General features: G+C 38.4%; 4 non-coding genes and 20 pseudogenes across 4 annotated transcripts; all 24 read left to right on the forward strand.

Annotated features, from left to right (window-relative positions):
- The first annotated feature begins 363 nt into the window (after positions 1 to 363).
- On the forward strand, positions 364 to 482 carry LOC149652250 (5S ribosomal RNA). The gene has a single exon (XR_016371464.1). It is a non-coding gene; the product is annotated as a 5S ribosomal RNA (ribosomal RNA).
- Positions 483 to 620: 138 nt separating this feature from the next.
- LOC149652251 (5S ribosomal RNA) lies at positions 621 to 739 on the forward strand (annotated as a pseudogene).
- Positions 740 to 1,336: 597 nt separating this feature from the next.
- On the forward strand, positions 1,337 to 1,455 carry LOC149652252 (5S ribosomal RNA; annotated as a pseudogene).
- Positions 1,456 to 1,592: 137 nt separating this feature from the next.
- LOC149652253 (5S ribosomal RNA) lies at positions 1,593 to 1,711 on the forward strand (annotated as a pseudogene).
- Positions 1,712 to 1,849: 138 nt separating this feature from the next.
- On the forward strand, positions 1,850 to 1,968 carry LOC149652254 (5S ribosomal RNA; annotated as a pseudogene).
- Positions 1,969 to 2,102: 134 nt separating this feature from the next.
- On the forward strand, positions 2,103 to 2,221 carry LOC149652255 (5S ribosomal RNA; annotated as a pseudogene).
- A 137-nt stretch (positions 2,222 to 2,358) lies between these two features.
- On the forward strand, positions 2,359 to 2,477 carry LOC149652256 (5S ribosomal RNA; annotated as a pseudogene).
- Positions 2,478 to 2,600: 123 nt separating this feature from the next.
- On the forward strand, positions 2,601 to 2,719 carry LOC149652257 (5S ribosomal RNA). The gene has a single exon (XR_016371425.1). It is a non-coding gene; the product is annotated as a 5S ribosomal RNA (ribosomal RNA).
- A 134-nt stretch (positions 2,720 to 2,853) lies between these two features.
- On the forward strand, positions 2,854 to 2,956 carry LOC149652258 (5S ribosomal RNA; annotated as a pseudogene).
- Positions 2,957 to 3,079: 123 nt separating this feature from the next.
- On the forward strand, positions 3,080 to 3,198 carry LOC149652259 (5S ribosomal RNA; annotated as a pseudogene).
- A 601-nt stretch (positions 3,199 to 3,799) lies between these two features.
- Positions 3,800 to 3,918, forward strand: LOC149652260 (5S ribosomal RNA; annotated as a pseudogene).
- Positions 3,919 to 4,055: 137 nt separating this feature from the next.
- LOC149652261 (5S ribosomal RNA) lies at positions 4,056 to 4,174 on the forward strand (annotated as a pseudogene).
- Positions 4,175 to 4,312: 138 nt separating this feature from the next.
- LOC149652262 (5S ribosomal RNA) lies at positions 4,313 to 4,431 on the forward strand (annotated as a pseudogene).
- Positions 4,432 to 4,565: 134 nt separating this feature from the next.
- Positions 4,566 to 4,684, forward strand: LOC149652263 (5S ribosomal RNA; annotated as a pseudogene).
- Positions 4,685 to 4,821: 137 nt separating this feature from the next.
- Positions 4,822 to 4,940, forward strand: LOC149652264 (5S ribosomal RNA; annotated as a pseudogene).
- A 123-nt stretch (positions 4,941 to 5,063) lies between these two features.
- Positions 5,064 to 5,182, forward strand: LOC149652265 (5S ribosomal RNA). The gene has a single exon (XR_016371426.1). It is a non-coding gene; the product is annotated as a 5S ribosomal RNA (ribosomal RNA).
- Positions 5,183 to 5,316: 134 nt separating this feature from the next.
- Positions 5,317 to 5,419, forward strand: LOC149652266 (5S ribosomal RNA; annotated as a pseudogene).
- Positions 5,420 to 5,542: 123 nt separating this feature from the next.
- Positions 5,543 to 5,661, forward strand: LOC149652267 (5S ribosomal RNA; annotated as a pseudogene).
- Positions 5,662 to 6,023: 362 nt separating this feature from the next.
- LOC149652268 (5S ribosomal RNA) lies at positions 6,024 to 6,142 on the forward strand (annotated as a pseudogene).
- Positions 6,143 to 6,279: 137 nt separating this feature from the next.
- LOC149652269 (5S ribosomal RNA) lies at positions 6,280 to 6,398 on the forward strand (annotated as a pseudogene).
- A 137-nt stretch (positions 6,399 to 6,535) lies between these two features.
- On the forward strand, positions 6,536 to 6,654 carry LOC149652270 (5S ribosomal RNA; annotated as a pseudogene).
- A 595-nt stretch (positions 6,655 to 7,249) lies between these two features.
- LOC149652271 (5S ribosomal RNA) lies at positions 7,250 to 7,368 on the forward strand (annotated as a pseudogene).
- A 598-nt stretch (positions 7,369 to 7,966) lies between these two features.
- Positions 7,967 to 8,085, forward strand: LOC149652272 (5S ribosomal RNA; annotated as a pseudogene).
- Positions 8,086 to 13,971: 5,886 nt separating this feature from the next.
- TRNAH-GUG (transfer RNA histidin (anticodon GUG)) lies at positions 13,972 to 14,044 on the forward strand. The gene has a single exon. It is a non-coding gene; the product is annotated as a tRNA-His (tRNA).
- Positions 14,045 to 15,686: the final 1,642 nt, after the last annotated feature.

The following is a 15,686-nucleotide window of genomic DNA, read 5'->3' on the forward strand; positions in this document are numbered from 1 at the left end:
CTTTTTCACTTTTGTTTCCTCTTTTAAATTCCACCCGATATGAAAAAAGCAAACATATTTTCTTTTTGTTAATGTTTTATAAAGATGAAGGTTAATTTGTCTCACTTAATTTAAATTCGAATTATTATCTAGCACTCTCGGCAACGGCCATATCACGCTGAGAACAACGGTTCTCGTCCGATCGCCGACGTTAGCAGCGTCGATCGCAGTCGGTCCTTGGGAATACTGCGTGCCGTTGGCTTTTTCACTTTTAGTTCCTCTTTTAAATTCCACCCGATATGAAAAAAGCAAACATATCTTCTTTTTGTTATTGTTTTATAAAGATGAAAGTTAATTAAATTAAAATTATTAACCAGCACTCTCGGCAACGGCCATATCACGCTGAATACACCGGTTCTCGTCCGATCACCGAAGTTAAGCAGCGTCGAGCGCAGTCAGTACTTGGGAGGGAGACCACTTAGGAACACTGCGTGCCGTTGGCTTTTTCACTTTTTTTTTCCTCTTTTAAATTTTAATAGATATGAAAAAAGCAAACATGTTTTCATTTTGTTATTGTTTTAAAATGATGAAGGTTAATTTGTCTCACTTAATTTAAATTCGAATTATTAACTAGCACTCTCGGCAACGACCATATCACGCTGAATACAGCGGTTCTCGTCCGATCACCGAAGTTAAGCAGCGTCGAGCGCAGTCAGTACTTGGGATGGAGACCACTTAGGAACACTGCGTGCCGTTGGCTTTTTCACTTTTTTTTCCTCTTTTAAATTTTAATAGATATGAAAAAAGCAAACATGTTTTTTTGTTATTGTTTTAAAATGATGAAGGTTAATTTGTCTCACTTAATTTAAATTCGAATTATTAACTAGCACTCTCGGCAACGGCCATATCACGCTGAGAACACCGGTTCTCGTCCGATCGCCGACGTTAGCAGCGTCGAGCGCAGTCAGTACTTGGGAATACTGCGTGCCGTTGGCTTTTTCACTTTTGTTTCCTCTTTTAAATTCCACCCGATATGAAAAAAGCAAACATATTTTCTTTTTGTTAATGTTTTATAAAGATGAAGGTTAATTTGTCTCACTTAATTTAAATTCGAATTATTATCTAGCACTCTCGGCAACGGCCATATCACGCTGAGAACAACGGTTCTCGTCCGATCGCCGACGTTAGCAGCGTCGAGCGCAGTCGGTCCTTGGGAATACTGCGTGCCGTTGGCTTTTTCACTTTTAGTTCCTCTTTTAAATTCCACCCGATATGAAAAAAGCAAACATATCTTCTTTTTGTTATTGTTTTATAAAGATGAAAGTTAATTAAATTAAAATTATTAACCAGCACTCTCGGCAACGGCCATATCACGCTGAATACACCGGTTCTCGTCCGATAACCGATGTTAAGCAGCGTCGAGCGCAGTCACTACTTGGGAGGGAGACCACTTAGGAACACTGCGTGCCGTTGGCTTTTTCACTTTTTTTTCCTCTTTTAAATTTTAATAGATATGAAAAAAGCAAACATGTTTTCATTTTGTTATTGTTTTAAAATGATGAAGGTTAATTTGTCTCACTTAATTTAAATTCGAATTATTAACTAGCACTCTCGGCAACGACCATATCACGCTGAATACAGCGGTTCTCGTCCGATCACCGAAGTTAAGCAGCGTCGAGCGCAGTCAGTACTTGGGAGGGAGACCACTTAGGAACACTGCGTGCCGTTGGCTTTTTCACTTTTTTTTTCCTCTTTTAAATTTTAATAGATATGAAAAAAGCAAACATGTTTTCATTTTGTTATTGTTTTAAAATGATGAAGGTTAATTTGTCTCACTTAATTTAAATTCGAATTATTAACTAGCACTCTCGGCAACGACCATATCACGCTGAATACAGCGGTTCTCGTCCGATCACCGAAGTTAAGCAGCGTCGAGCGCAGTCAGTACTTGGGATGGAGACCACTTAGGAACACTGCGTGCCGTTGGCTTTTTCACTTTTTTTTCCTCTTTTAAATTTTAATAGATATGAAAAAAGCAAACATGTTTTTTTGTTATTGTTTTAAAATGATGAAGGTTAATTTGTCTCACTTAATTTAAATTCGAATTATTAACTAGCACTCTCGGCAACGACCATATCACGCTGAATACAGCGGTTCTCGTCCGATCACCGAAGTTAAGCAGCGTCGAGCGCAGTCAGTACTTGGGATGGAGACCACTTAGGAACACTGCGTGCCGTTGGCTTTTTCACTTTTTTTTCCTCTTTTAAATTTTAATAGATATGAAAAAAGCAAACATGTTTTCATTTTGTTATTGTTTTAAAATGATGAAGGTTAATTTGTCTCACTTAATTTAAATTCGAATTATTAACTAGCACTCTCGGCAACGACCATATCACGCTGAATAAAGCGGTTCTCGTCCGATCACCGAAGTTAAGCAGCGTCGAGCGCAGTCAGTACTTGGGATGGAGACCACTTAGGAACACTGCGTGCCGTTGGCTTTTTCACTTTTTTTTCCTCTTTTAAATTTTAATAGATATGAAAAAAGCAAACATATCTTCTTTTTTGTTATTGTTTTATAAAGATGAAAGTTAATTAAATTCAAATTATTAACTAGCACTCTCGGCAACGGCCATATCACGCTGAATACACCGGTTCTCGTCCGATCACCGAAGTTAAGCAGCGTCGAGCGCAGTCAGTACTTGGGAGGGTGACCACTTAGGAACACTGCGTGCCGTTGGGTTTTTCACTTTTTTTCCTCTTTTAAATTTTAATAGATATGAAAAAAGCAAACATGTTTTTTTTGTTATTGTTTTAAAATTATGAAGGTTAATTTGTCTCACTTAATTTAAATTCGAATTATTAACTAGCACTCTCGGCAACGGCCATATCACGCTGAAAACACCGGTTCTCGTCCGATCACCGAAGTTAAGCAGCGTCGAGCGCATACAGTACTTGGGTATACTGCGTGCCGTTGGCTTTTTCACTTTTGTTTCCTCTTTCAAATTCCACCAGATATGAAAAAAAGCAAACATATCTTCTTTCTGTTATTGTTTTATAAAGATGAAAGTTAATTTAAATCAAATTATTAACTAGCACTATCGGCAACGGCCATAACACGCTGAATACACCGGTTCTCGTACGATAACCGAAGTTAAGCAGCGTCGTGCGCAGTCAGTATTTGGGAGGGCGACCACTTAGGAACACTGCGTGCCGTTAGCTTTTTCACATTTTTTTTCCTCTTTTAAATTCCAACAGATATGAAAAAAGCAAACATATTTTCTTTTTGTTATTGTTTTAAAAAGATGAAGGTTAATTTGTCTCACTTAATTTAAATTCGAATTATTATCTAGCACTCTCGGCAACGGCCATATCACGCTGAGAACAACGGTTCTCGTCCGATCGCCGACGTTAGCAGCGTCGAGCGCAGTCGGTCCTTGGGAATACTGCGTGCCGTTGGCTTTTTCACTTTTGTTTCCTCTTTTAAATTCCACCCGATATGAAAAAAGCAAACATATTTTCTTTTTGTTAATGTTTTATAAAGATGAAGGTTAATTTGTCTCACTTAATTTAAATTCGAATTATTATCTAGCACTCTCGGCAACGGCCATATCACGCTGAGAACAACGGTTCTCGACCGATCGCCGACGTTAGCAGCGTCGAGCGCAGTCGGTCCTTGGGAATACTGCGTGCCGTTGGCTTTTTCACTTTTAGTTCCTCTTTTAAATTCCACCCGATATGAAAAAAGCAAACATATCTTCTTTTTGTTATTGTTTTATAAAGATGAAAGTTAATTAAATTAAAATTATTAACCAGCACTCTCGGCAACGGCCATATCACGCTGAATACACCGGTTCTCGTCCGATAACCGATGTTAAGCAGCGTCGAGCGCAGTCACTACTTGGGAGGGAGACCACTTAGGAACACTGCGTGCCGTTGGCTTTTTCACTTTTTTTTCCTCTTTTAAATTTTAATAGATATGAAAAAAGCAAACATGTTTTCATTTTGTTATTGTTTTAAAATGATGAAGGTTAATTTGTCTCACTTAATTTAAATTCGAATTATTAACTAGCACTCTCGGCAACGACCATATCACGCTGAATACAGCGGTTCTCGTCCGATCACCGAAGTTAAGCAGCGTCGAGCGCAGTCAGTACTTGGGAGGGAGACCACTTAGGAACACTGCGTGCCGTTGGCTTTTTCACTTTTTTTTTCCTCTTTTAAATTTTAATAGATATGAAAAAAGCAAACATGTTTTCATTTTGTTATTGTTTTAAAATGATGAAGGTTAATTTGTCTCACTTAATTTAAATTCGAATTATTAACTAGCACTCTCGGCAACGACCATATCACGCTGAATACAGCGGTTCTCGTCCGATCACCGAAGTTAAGCAGCGTCGAGCGCAGTCAGTACTTGGGATGGAGACCACTTAGGAACACTGCGTGCCGTTGGCTTTTTCACTTTTTTTTCCTCTTTTAAATTTTAATAGATATGAAAAAAGCAAACATGTTTTTTTGTTATTGTTTTAAAATGATGAAGGTTAATTTGACTCACTTAATTTAAATTCGAATTATTAACTAGCACTCTCGGCAACGACCATATCACGCTGAATACAGCGGTTCTCGTCCGATCACCGAAGTTAAGCAGCGTCGAGCGCAGTCAGTACTTGGGATGGAGACCACTTAGGAACACTGCGTGCCGTTGGCTTTTTCACTTTTTTTTCCTCTTTTAAATTTTAATAGATATGAAAAAAGCAAACATGTTTTCATTTTGTTATTGTTTTAAAATGATGAAGGTTAATTTGTCTCACTTAATTTAAATTCGAATTATTAACTAGCACTCTCGGCAACGACCATATCACGCTGAATAAAGCGGTTCTCGTCCGATCACCGAAGTTAAGCAGCGTCGAGCGCAGTCAGTACTTGGGATGGAGACCACTTAGGAACACTGCGTGCCGTTGGCTTTTTCACTTTTTTTTCCTCTTTTAAATTTTAATAGATATGAAAAAAGCAAACATATCTTCTTTTTTGTTATTGTTTTATAAAGATGAAAGTTAATTAAATTCAAATTATTAACTAGCACTCTCGGCAACGGCCATATCACGCTGAATACACCGGTTCTCGTCCGATCACCGAAGTTAAGCAGCGTCGAGCGCAGTCAGTACTTGGGAGGGTGACCACTTAGGAACACTGCGTGCCGTTGGGTTTTTCACTTTTTTTCCTCTTTTAAATTTTAATAGATATGAAAAAAGCAAACATGTTTTTTTTGTTATTGTTTTAAAATTATGAAGATTAATTTGTCTCACTTAATTTAAATTCGAATTATTAACTAGCACTCTCGGCAACGGCCATATCACGCTGAAAACACCGGTTCTCGTCCGATCACCGAAGTTAAGCAGCGTCGAGCGCATACAGTACTTGGGTATACTGCGTGCCGTTGGCTTTTTCACTTTTGTTTCCTCTTTCAAATTCCACCAGATATGAAAAAAAGCAAACATATCTTCTTTCTGTTATTGTTTTATAAAGATGAAAGTTAATTTAAATCAAATTATTAACTAGCACTATCGGCAACGGCCATAACACGCTGAATACACCGGTTCTCGTACGATAACCGAAGTTAAGCAGCGTCGTGCGCAGTCAGTATTTGGGAGGGCGACCACTTAGGAACACTGCGTGCCGTTAGCTTTTTCACATTTTTTTTCCTCTTTTAAATTCCAACAGATATGAAAAAAGCAAACATATTTTCTTTTTGTTATTGTTTTAAAAAGATGAAGGTTAATTTGTCTCACTTAATTTAAATTCGAATTATTATCTAGCACTCTTGGCAACGGCCATATCACGCTGAGAACAACGGTTATCGTCCGATCGCCGACGTTAGCAGCGTCGAGCGCAGTCGGTCCTTGGGAATACTGCGTGCCGTTGGCTTTTTCACTTTTGTTTCCTCTTTTAAATTCCACCCGATATGAAAAAAGCAAACATATCTTCTTTTTGTTATTGTTTTATAAAGATGAAAGTTAATTAAATTAAAATTATTAACCAGCACTCTCGGCAACGGCCATATCACGCTGAATACACCGGTTCTCGTCCGATAACCGATGTTAAGCAGCGTCGAGCGCAGTCACTACTTGGGAGGGAGACCACTTAGGAACACTGCGTGCCGTTGGCTTTTTCACTTTTTTTTCCTCTTTTAAATTTTAATAGATATGAAAAAAGCAAACATGTTTTCATTTTGTTATTGTTTTAAAATGATGAAGGTTAATTTGTCTCACTTAATTTAAATTCGAATTATTAACTAGCACTCTCGGCAACGACCATATCACGCTGAATACAGCGGTTCTCGTCCGATCACCGAAGTTAGGCAGCGTCGAGCGCAGTCAGTACTTGGGAGGGAGACCACTTAGGAACACTGCGTGCCGTTTGCTTTTTCACTTTTTTTTCCTCTTTTAAATTTTAATAGATATGAAAAAAGCAAACATGTTTTCATTTTGTTATTGTTTTAAAATGATGAAGGTTAATTTGTCTCACTTAATTTAAATTCGAATTATTAACTAGCACTCTCGGCAACGACCATATCACGCTGAATACAGCGGTTCTCGTCCGATCACCGAAGTTAAGCAGCGTCGAGCGCAGTCAGTACTTGGGATGGAGACCACTTAGGAACACTGCGTGCCGTTGGCTTTTTCACTTTTTTTTCCTCTTTTAAATTTTAATAGATATGAAAAAAGCAAACATGTTTTTTTGTTATTGTTTTAAAATGATGAAGGTTAATTTGTCTCACTTAATTTAAATTCGAATTATTAACTAGCACTCTCGGCAACGGCCATATCACGCTGAGAACACCGGTTCTCGTCCGATCGCCGACGTTAGCAGCGTCGAGCGCAGTCAGTACTTGGGAATACTGCGTGCCGTTGGCTTTTTCACTTTTGTTTCCTCTTTTAAATTCCACCCGATATGAAAAAAGCAAACATATTTTCTTTTTGTTAATGTTTTATAAAGATGAAGGTTAATTTGTCTCACTTAATTTAAATTCGAATTTTTAACTAGCACTCTTGGCAACGGCCATATCACGTTGAGAACACCGGTTCTCGTCCGATCGCCCTGGTAGCAGCGTCGAGCGCAGTCAGTACTTGGGAATACTGCGTGCCGTTGGTTTTTCACTTTTGTTTCCTCTTTTAAATTCCACCCGAATTGAAAAAAGCACACATATCTTCTTTTTGTTATTGTTTTATAAAGATGAAAGTTAATTTAATTCAAATTATTAACTAGCGCTATCGGCAACGGCCATAACACGCTGAATACACCGGTTCTCGTACGATAACCGAAGTTAAGCAGCGTCGAGCGCAGTCAGTATTTGGGAGGGCGACCACTTAGGAACACTGCGTGCCGTTAGCTTTTTCACTTTTTTTCCTCTTTTAAATTCCAATAGATATGAAAAAAGCAAACACATTTTCTTTTTGTTATTGTTTTAAAAAGATGAAGGTTAATTTGTCTCACTTAATTTAAATTCGAATTATTATCTAGCACTCTCGGCAACGGCCATATCACGCTGAGAACACCGGTTCTCGTCCGATCGCCGACGTTAGCAGCGTCGAGCGCAGTCAGTACTTGGGAATACTGCGAGCCGTTGGCTTTTTCACTTTTGTTTCCTCTTTTAAATTCCACCCGATATGAAAAAAGCAAACATATCTTCTTTTTGTTATTGTTTTAGAAAGATGAAGGTTAATTTGTCTCACTTAATTTAAATTCGAATTTTTAACTAGCACTCTCGGCAACGGCCATATCACGCTGAGAACACCGGTTCTCGTCCGATCGCCGACGTTAGCAGCGTCGAGCGCAGTCAGTACTTGGGAATATTGCGTGCCGTTGGTTTTTCACTTTTGTTTCCTCTTTTAAATTCCACCCGATTTGAAAAAAGCACACATATCTTCATTTTGTTATTGTTTTATAAAGATGAAAGTTAATTAAATTCAAATTATTAACTAGCACTCTCGGCAACGGCCATATCACGCTGAATACACCGGTTCTCGTCCGATAACCGAAGTTAAGCAGCGTCGAGCGCAGTCACTACTTGGGAGGGAGACCACTTAGGAACACTGCGTGCCGTTGGCTTTTTTTCACTTTTTTTTCCTCTTTTAAATTCCAATAGATTTGAAAAAAGCAAACTTATTTTCTTTTTGTTATTGTTTTAAAAAGATGATGGTTAATTTGTCTCACTTAATTTAAATTCGAATTATTACCTAGCACTCTCGGCAACGGCCATATCACGCTGAATACACCGGTTCTCGTCCGATAACCGAAGTTAAGCAGCGTCGAGCGCATACAGTACTTGGGAATACTGCGTGCCGTCGGCTTTTTCACTTTTGTTTCCTCTTTCAAATTAAACCAAATATGAAAAAAGCAAACATATCTTCTTTTTGTTATTGTTTTATAAAGATGAAATTTAATTTAATTCAAATTATTAACTAGCACTCTCGAGAAACGGCCATAACACGCTGAATACACCGGTTCTCGTCCGATAACCGAAGTTAAGAAGCGTCGAGCGCAGTCAGTACTTGGGAGGGAGACCACTTTGAGTATTTCTTCACTATTTTCAAATATGATCACTGAAACCATTATTTTTATACTTTTTGCTTTAATTCAAGCAAATGTAACGATATTCAATCAAAAAACTGTTTAAATTAAATTTTTCAATAAGAAATCGTTGTCACGGATTTTGTATCTTGAAGAAGAAAAACATGCGATTTTTTCGGTACTTTTTTGAATGCATTTTTTTCTGGAGAAATTTTTGACCGAATTCAGCTTAATTCCCTATAAAACACTCATTGAAAGTGATTTCATCTCGATTGAACAATAATTAAAAATTTACCTCGATTTTTAATAACATTTTCAAAATCGACGTTTCACGGCCAAAGAAGCATACTTTGAGTATTTCTTCACTATTTTCAAATATGATCACTGAAACCATTATTTTTATACTTTTATAAAAAACTGTTAAAATTCAATTTTTCAATAAGAAATCGTTGTCACGGATTTTGTATCTTGAAGAAGAAAAACATGCGATTTTTTCGGTACGCTTTTGAATGCATTTTTTTCTGGAGAAATGTTTGACCGAATTCAGCTTAATTCCCCATAAAACACTCATTGAAAGTGATTTCATCTCGATTGAACAATAATTAAAAATTTACCTCGATTTTTAATAACATTTTCAAAATCGACGTTTCACGGCCAAAGAAGCATACTTTGAGTATTTCTTCACTATTTTCAAATATGATCACTGAAACCATTATTTTTATACTTTTATAAAAAACTGTTAAATTTCAATTTTTCAATAAGAAATCGTTGTCACGGATTTTGTATCTTGAAGAAAAAAAACAAGCGATTTTTTCGGTACACTTTTGAATGCATTTTTTTCTGGAGAAATGTTTGACCGAATTCAGCTTAATTCCCTATAAAACACTCATTGAAAGTGATTTCATCTCGATTGAACAATAATTAAAAATTTACCTCGATTTTAATAACATTTTCAAAATCGACGTTTCACGGCCAAAGAAGCATACTTTGAGTATTTCCTCACTATTTTCAAATATGATCACTGAAACCATTATTTTTATACTTTTATAAAAAACTGTTAAAATTCAATTTTTCAATAAGAAATCGTTGTCACGGATTTTGTATCTTGAAGAAGAAAAACATGCGATTTTTTCGGTACGCTTTTGAATGCATTTTTTCTGGAGAAATGTTTGACCGAATTCAGCTTAATTCCCCATAAAACACTCATTGAAAGTGATTTCATCTCGATTGAACAATAATTAAAAATGTACCTCGATTTTTAATAACATTTTCAAAATCGACGTTTCACCGCCAACGAAGCATATTTTGAGTATTTCTTCACTATTTACAAATATATTGACTGAAACCATTATTTTTATACTTTTTGCTTTAATTCAAGCAAATGTAACGATATTCAATCAAAAAACTGTTAAAATTAAATGTTTCAATAAGAAATCGTTGTCACGGATTTTGTATCTTGAAGAAGAAAAACATGCGATTTTTTCGGTACTTTTTTGAATGAATTTTTTTCTGGAGAAATTTTTGACCGAATTCAGCTTAATTCCCTATAAAACACTCATTAAAAGTGATTTCATCTCGATTGAACAATAAATAAAAATGTACCTCGATTTTTAATAACATTTTCAAAATCGACGTTTCACGGCCAAAGAAGCATATTTTGAGTATTTCTTCATTATTTTCAAATATAACCACTGAAACCATTATTTTTATACTTTTGGCTTTAATTCAAGCAAATGTAACGATATTCCTTCAAAAAACTGTTAAAATTCAATTTTTCAATAAGAAATCGTTGTCACGGATTTTGTATCTTGAAGAAGAAAAACATGCGATTTTTTCGGTACACTTTTGAATGCATTTTTTTCTGGAGAAATGTTTGACCGAATTCAGCTTAATTCCCTATAAAACACCCATAAAAAGTGATTTCATCTCGATTGAACATAATTAAAAATTTACCTCGATTTTTAATAACATTTTCAAAATCGGCGTTTCACGGCCAAAGAAGCATATTTTGAGTAGTTCTTCTCTATTTTCAAATATATTCATTGAAACCATTATTTTTATACTTTTTGCTTTAATTCAAGCAATGTAACGATATTCATTCAAAAAACTGTTAAAATTAAATGTTTCAATAAGAAATCGTTGTCACGGATTTTGTATCTTGAAGAAGAAAAACATGCGATTTTTTCGGTACTTTTTTGAATGAATTTTTTTCTGGAGAAATTTTTGACCGAATTCAGCTTAATTCCCTATAAAACACTCATTAAAAGTGATTTCATCTCGATTGAACAATAAATAAAAATGTACCTCGATTTTTAATAACATTTTCAAAATCGACGTTTCACGGCCAAAGAAGCATATTTTGAGTATTTCTTCACTATTTTCAAATATAACCACTGAAACCATTATTTTTATACTTTTGGCTTTAATTCAAGCAAATGTAACGATATTCCTTCAAAAAACTGTTAAAATTCAATTTTTCAATAAGAAATCGTTGTCACGGATTTTGTATCTTGAAGAAGAAAAACATGCGATTTTTTCGGTACACTTTTGAATGCATTTTTTTCTGGAGAAATGTTTGACCGAATTCAGCTTAATTCCCTATAAAACACTCATTGAAAGTGATTTCATCTCGATTGAACAATAATTAAAAATGTACCTCGATTTTTAATAACATTTTCAAAATCGTTGAGCCCTCCCGGGAGCGGTGTTGTGACGTCTCAGATGTAACGTAAAATATCAGAGTTTTTCCACAATACCTGACGAACATTTAATTTTTGGGCTTCCGTGGCGCAATGGTTAGCGCGTTCAGCTGTTAATCGAAAGATTGGTGGTTCGAGCACACCCGGGAGAGGTGTTGTGTGGTCTCAGATGTAGCGTAAAAAGTCAAACCTTTTCCACAATACGTGACAACCATTTAATTTCTGAGCTTCCGTGGCTCAATGGTTAGCGCGTTCGGCTGTTAACAAATAGGTTGGTGGTTCGAGCCCATCCGGGAGCGGTGTTGTGACGTCTCAGATGTGACGTAAAAAGTCAAGGTTTTTCCAAAATACCTGACGACCATTTAATTTTTGGGCTTCCGTGGCGCAATGGTTAGCGCGTTCAGCTGCTATTCAAAAGACTGGTGGTTTGAGCCCTCCCGGGAGCGTTGTTGTGACGTCTCAGATGTAACGTAAAATGTCAGAGTTTTTCCACAATCCCTGACGAACATTTAATTTTTTCGCTTCCGTGGCGCAATGGTTAGCGCGTTCAGCTGTTAATCGAAAGGTTGGTGGTTCGAGCCCACCCGGGAGAGGTGTTGTACGGTCTCAGATGTAGCGGAAAAAGTCAAAACATTTCCACAATACGTGACAACCATTTAATTTCAGAGCTTCCGTGGCTCAATGGTTAGCGCGTTCGGCTGTTAACAAATAGGTTGGTGGTTCGAGCCCATCCGGGAGCGGTGTTGTGACGTCTCAAGATGACGTCAAAAGTCAAGGTTTTTCCACAATACCTGACGACCAATTAATTTTTGGGCTTCCGTGGCGCAATGGTTAGCGCGTTCAGCTGCTATTCAAAAGACTGGTGGTTTGAGCCCACCCGGGAGCGGTGTTGTGACGTCTCAGATGTAACGTAAAATGTTAGAGTTTTTCCAAAATACCTGACGAACATTTAATTTTTGGGCGTCCGTGGCGCAATTGGTTAGCGCGTTCAGCTGTTAATCGAAAGGTTGGTGGTTCGAGCCCATCCGGGAGAGGTGTTGTGTGGTCTCAGATGTAGCGTAAAAAGTCAAAACTTTTCCACAATACTTGACAACCATTTAATTTCAGAGCTTCCGTGGCTCAATGGTTAGCGCGTTCGGCTGTTAACCGAAAGATGGGTGGTTCGAGCCCATCCGGGAGAGGTGTTGTGACGTCTCAAGATGACGTCAAAAGTCAAGGTTTTTCCACAATACCTGACGACCAATTAATTTTTGGGCTTCCGTGGCGCAATGGTTAGCGCGTTCAGCTGCTATTCAAAAGACTGGTGGTTTGAGCCCACCCGGGAGCGGTGTTGTGACGTCTCAGATGTAACGTAAAATGTTAGTTTTTCCAAAATACCTGACGAACATTTAATTTTTGGGCGTCCGTGGCGCAATTGGTTAGCGCGTTCAGCTGTTAATCGAAAGATTGTTGGTTCGAGCCCAACCGGGAGAGGTGTTGTGTGGTCTCAGATGTAGCGCAAAAAGTCAAAACTTTTACACATTACGTGACAACCATTTAATTTCTGAGCTTCCGTGGCTCAATGGTTAGCGCGTTCGGCTGTTAACCGAAAGGTTGGTGGTTCGAGCCCACCCGGGAGAGGTGTTGTAGGGTCTCAGATGTAACGTAAAAAGTCATAACTTTTCCACAATACCTGACAAACATTTAATTTCTGAGCTTCCGTGGCTCAATGGTTAGCGCGTTTGGCTGTTAACAAATAGGTTGGTGGTTCGAGCCAATCCAGGAGCGGTGTTGTGACGTCTCAGATGTGACGTAAAAAATCAAGGTTTTTCCACAATACCTGACAACGATTTAATTTCTGAGCTTCCGTGGCTCAATGGTTAGCGCGTTCGGCTGTTAACCAATAGATTGGTGGTTCGAGCCCATCCGGGAGCGATGTTGTGACGTCTCAGATGTGAAGTAAAATCAAGGTTTTTCCACAATACCTGACGAACATTTTATTTTTGGGCTTCCGTGGCGCAATGGTTAGCGCGCTCAACTGTTATACAAAAGGTTGAAGGTTCGAGCCCACCCGGGAGCGGTGTTGTGAGGTCTCAGATGTGACGTAAGAAGTCAAGGTTTTTCCACAATACCTGACGACCATTTAATATTTGGGCTTCCGTGGCGCAATGGTTAGCGCGTTCGGCTGTTAACCGACTGAAAGGTTGGTGGTTCGAGCCCATCTGGGAGCGGTGTTGTGAGGTCTCAGATGTAACGTAAAAAGTCAAGGTTTTTCCACAATACCTGACGACCATTTAATTTATGGGCTAGCGTGGCGCAATGGTTAGCGCGTTCAGCTGCTATTCAGAAGACTGTTTGTTTGAGCCCTCCCTGGAGCGGTGTTGTGACGTCTCAGATGTAACGTAAAATGTCAGAGTTTTTCCACAATACCTGACGAACATTTAATTTTTGGGCTTCCGTGGCGCAATGGTTAGCGCGCTCAGCTGTTATTCAAAAGGTTGGTGGTTCGAGCCCACCCGAGAGAGGTGTTGTGGGGTCTCAGACGTAGCGTGAAAAGTCAAAACTTTTCCACAATACCTGACAACCTTTTAATTTTTTGGCTTCCGTGGCGCAATGGTTAGCGCGTTCGGCTGTTAACCAATAGGTTGGTGGTTCGAGCCCATCCGGGAGCGGTGTTGTGGGATCTCAAATGTAACGTAGAAAGCCAAAGTTTTTGCACAATAAATGACGACCATTTAATTTTTGGGCTTCCGTGGCGCAATGGTTAGCGCGTTCGGCTGTGAACCAATAGGTTGGTGGTTCGACCCCATCCGGGAGCGGTGTTGTGAGGTCTCAGATTTGACGTAAAAAGTCAAGGTTTTACACAATACCTGACGAGCATTTAACTTTTGGGCTTCCGTGGCGCAATGGTTAGCGCGTTCGGCTGTTAACCAATAGGTTGGTGGTTCGAGCCCATCCGGGAGCGGTGTTGTGAGGTCTCAGATGTGACGTAAAAAGTCAAGGTTTTTACACAATACCTGACGAGCATTTAATTTAATAATTAGTCTAATGCATTTCCTATGGAGGGGTTTGTTTGTTTACGATTAGCTTAATTACTCGACTGCTGTTTGTCGTAGCTCAATGTTTTTAGTATGGTTAGATGGGGGACAAATTGGACTATAACATACTCAAAGGACATCCCCGTATCTCCAGTAGAAACAGAGTTACGAGCCTGCAAAGTATAGTCTAAAGCATTTTCTATGGAGTGGTTTGTTTGTTCACGTATTGCTTAATTACTTGACCCTGTTCTTTCGATTAAAAATAATAACATATCTTTAGTGTAGCGGTTATCGCATCCGCCTCACTCTCGGAAGGCCACAGGTTCGAAACCGCGAAGTTTTTTTTTGCTTGGAACATGCAAAGACCTTTATAATTATCCGAACATTTGTGTCAAGGTCACATTATTTACATCCCCGTATCTCTGGTAGAACCAGAGTTACGAGCCTGCAAAGTTTATTTTCAAAAATCAAAAGTAACCTTCTAACAATAAGTGAGACAAAAAATAAGTTGACGACGATATTGAGGTAGCCTCAAGTTTAAAGTATCCTTGTATGGGGAGCAAAGAGTACTATAACATACCCAAAGGAGATCCCAGTATCTCTTGTAGAACAAGAGTTATGAGCCTCCAAAGTTTAGTGCAAAAATCATAAGTAACATAATAAAAATAAGTGAGACGATACCAAAGTTGACGAACATTTTGCTTAATATCTCGGCCAATGTTTGTCGTAGCTCAATGTTTTTAGTATGGTTAGATGGGGGACAATTTGGACTATAACATATCCTAAGGACATCCCCGTATCTCTAGTAGACACAGAGTTATGGGCCTGCAAAGTATAGTCTAATGCATTTGCTATGGACGGGTTGTTTGTTTACGTTTAGCTTAATTACTCGGCCCCTGTTTGTCGTAGCTCAATGTTTTTAGTATGGTTAGATGGGGGACAAATTGGACTATAACATACTCAAAGGACATCCCCGTATCTCCAATAGAAACAGAGTTACGAGCCTGCAAACTATAGTCTAATGCATTTCCTATGGAGGGGGTTTGTTTCGTTACGTTTTGCTTAAGTACTCGGCCCCTGTTTGTCGTAGCCCAAAGTTTTTAGTATGGTTAGATGGGGACAATTTGGACTATAACATATCCTAAGGACATCCCCGTATCTCTAGTAGACACAGAGTTATGGGCCTGCAAAATATAGTCTAATGCATTTCCTATGGACGGGTTGTTTGTTTACGTTTAGCTTAATTACTCGGCCCTTGTTTGTCGTAGCTCATTATTTGTAGTATGGTTAGATGGGGGACAAATTGGACTATAACATACTCAAAGGACATCCCCGTATCTCCAGTAGAAACAGATTTACGAGCCTGCAAAGTATGGTCTAATGCATTTCCTATGGAGGGGGTTTGTTTCGTTACGTTTTGCTT

The sequence above is a fragment of the Phalangium opilio genome, unplaced genomic scaffold (genome assembly GCF_054372755.1).
Source record: "Phalangium opilio isolate 3A_F unplaced genomic scaffold, DU_Popi_V2 ptg000082l_1, whole genome shotgun sequence".
Classification (NCBI taxonomy): Eukaryota; Metazoa; Arthropoda; class Arachnida; order Opiliones; family Phalangiidae; genus Phalangium; species Phalangium opilio.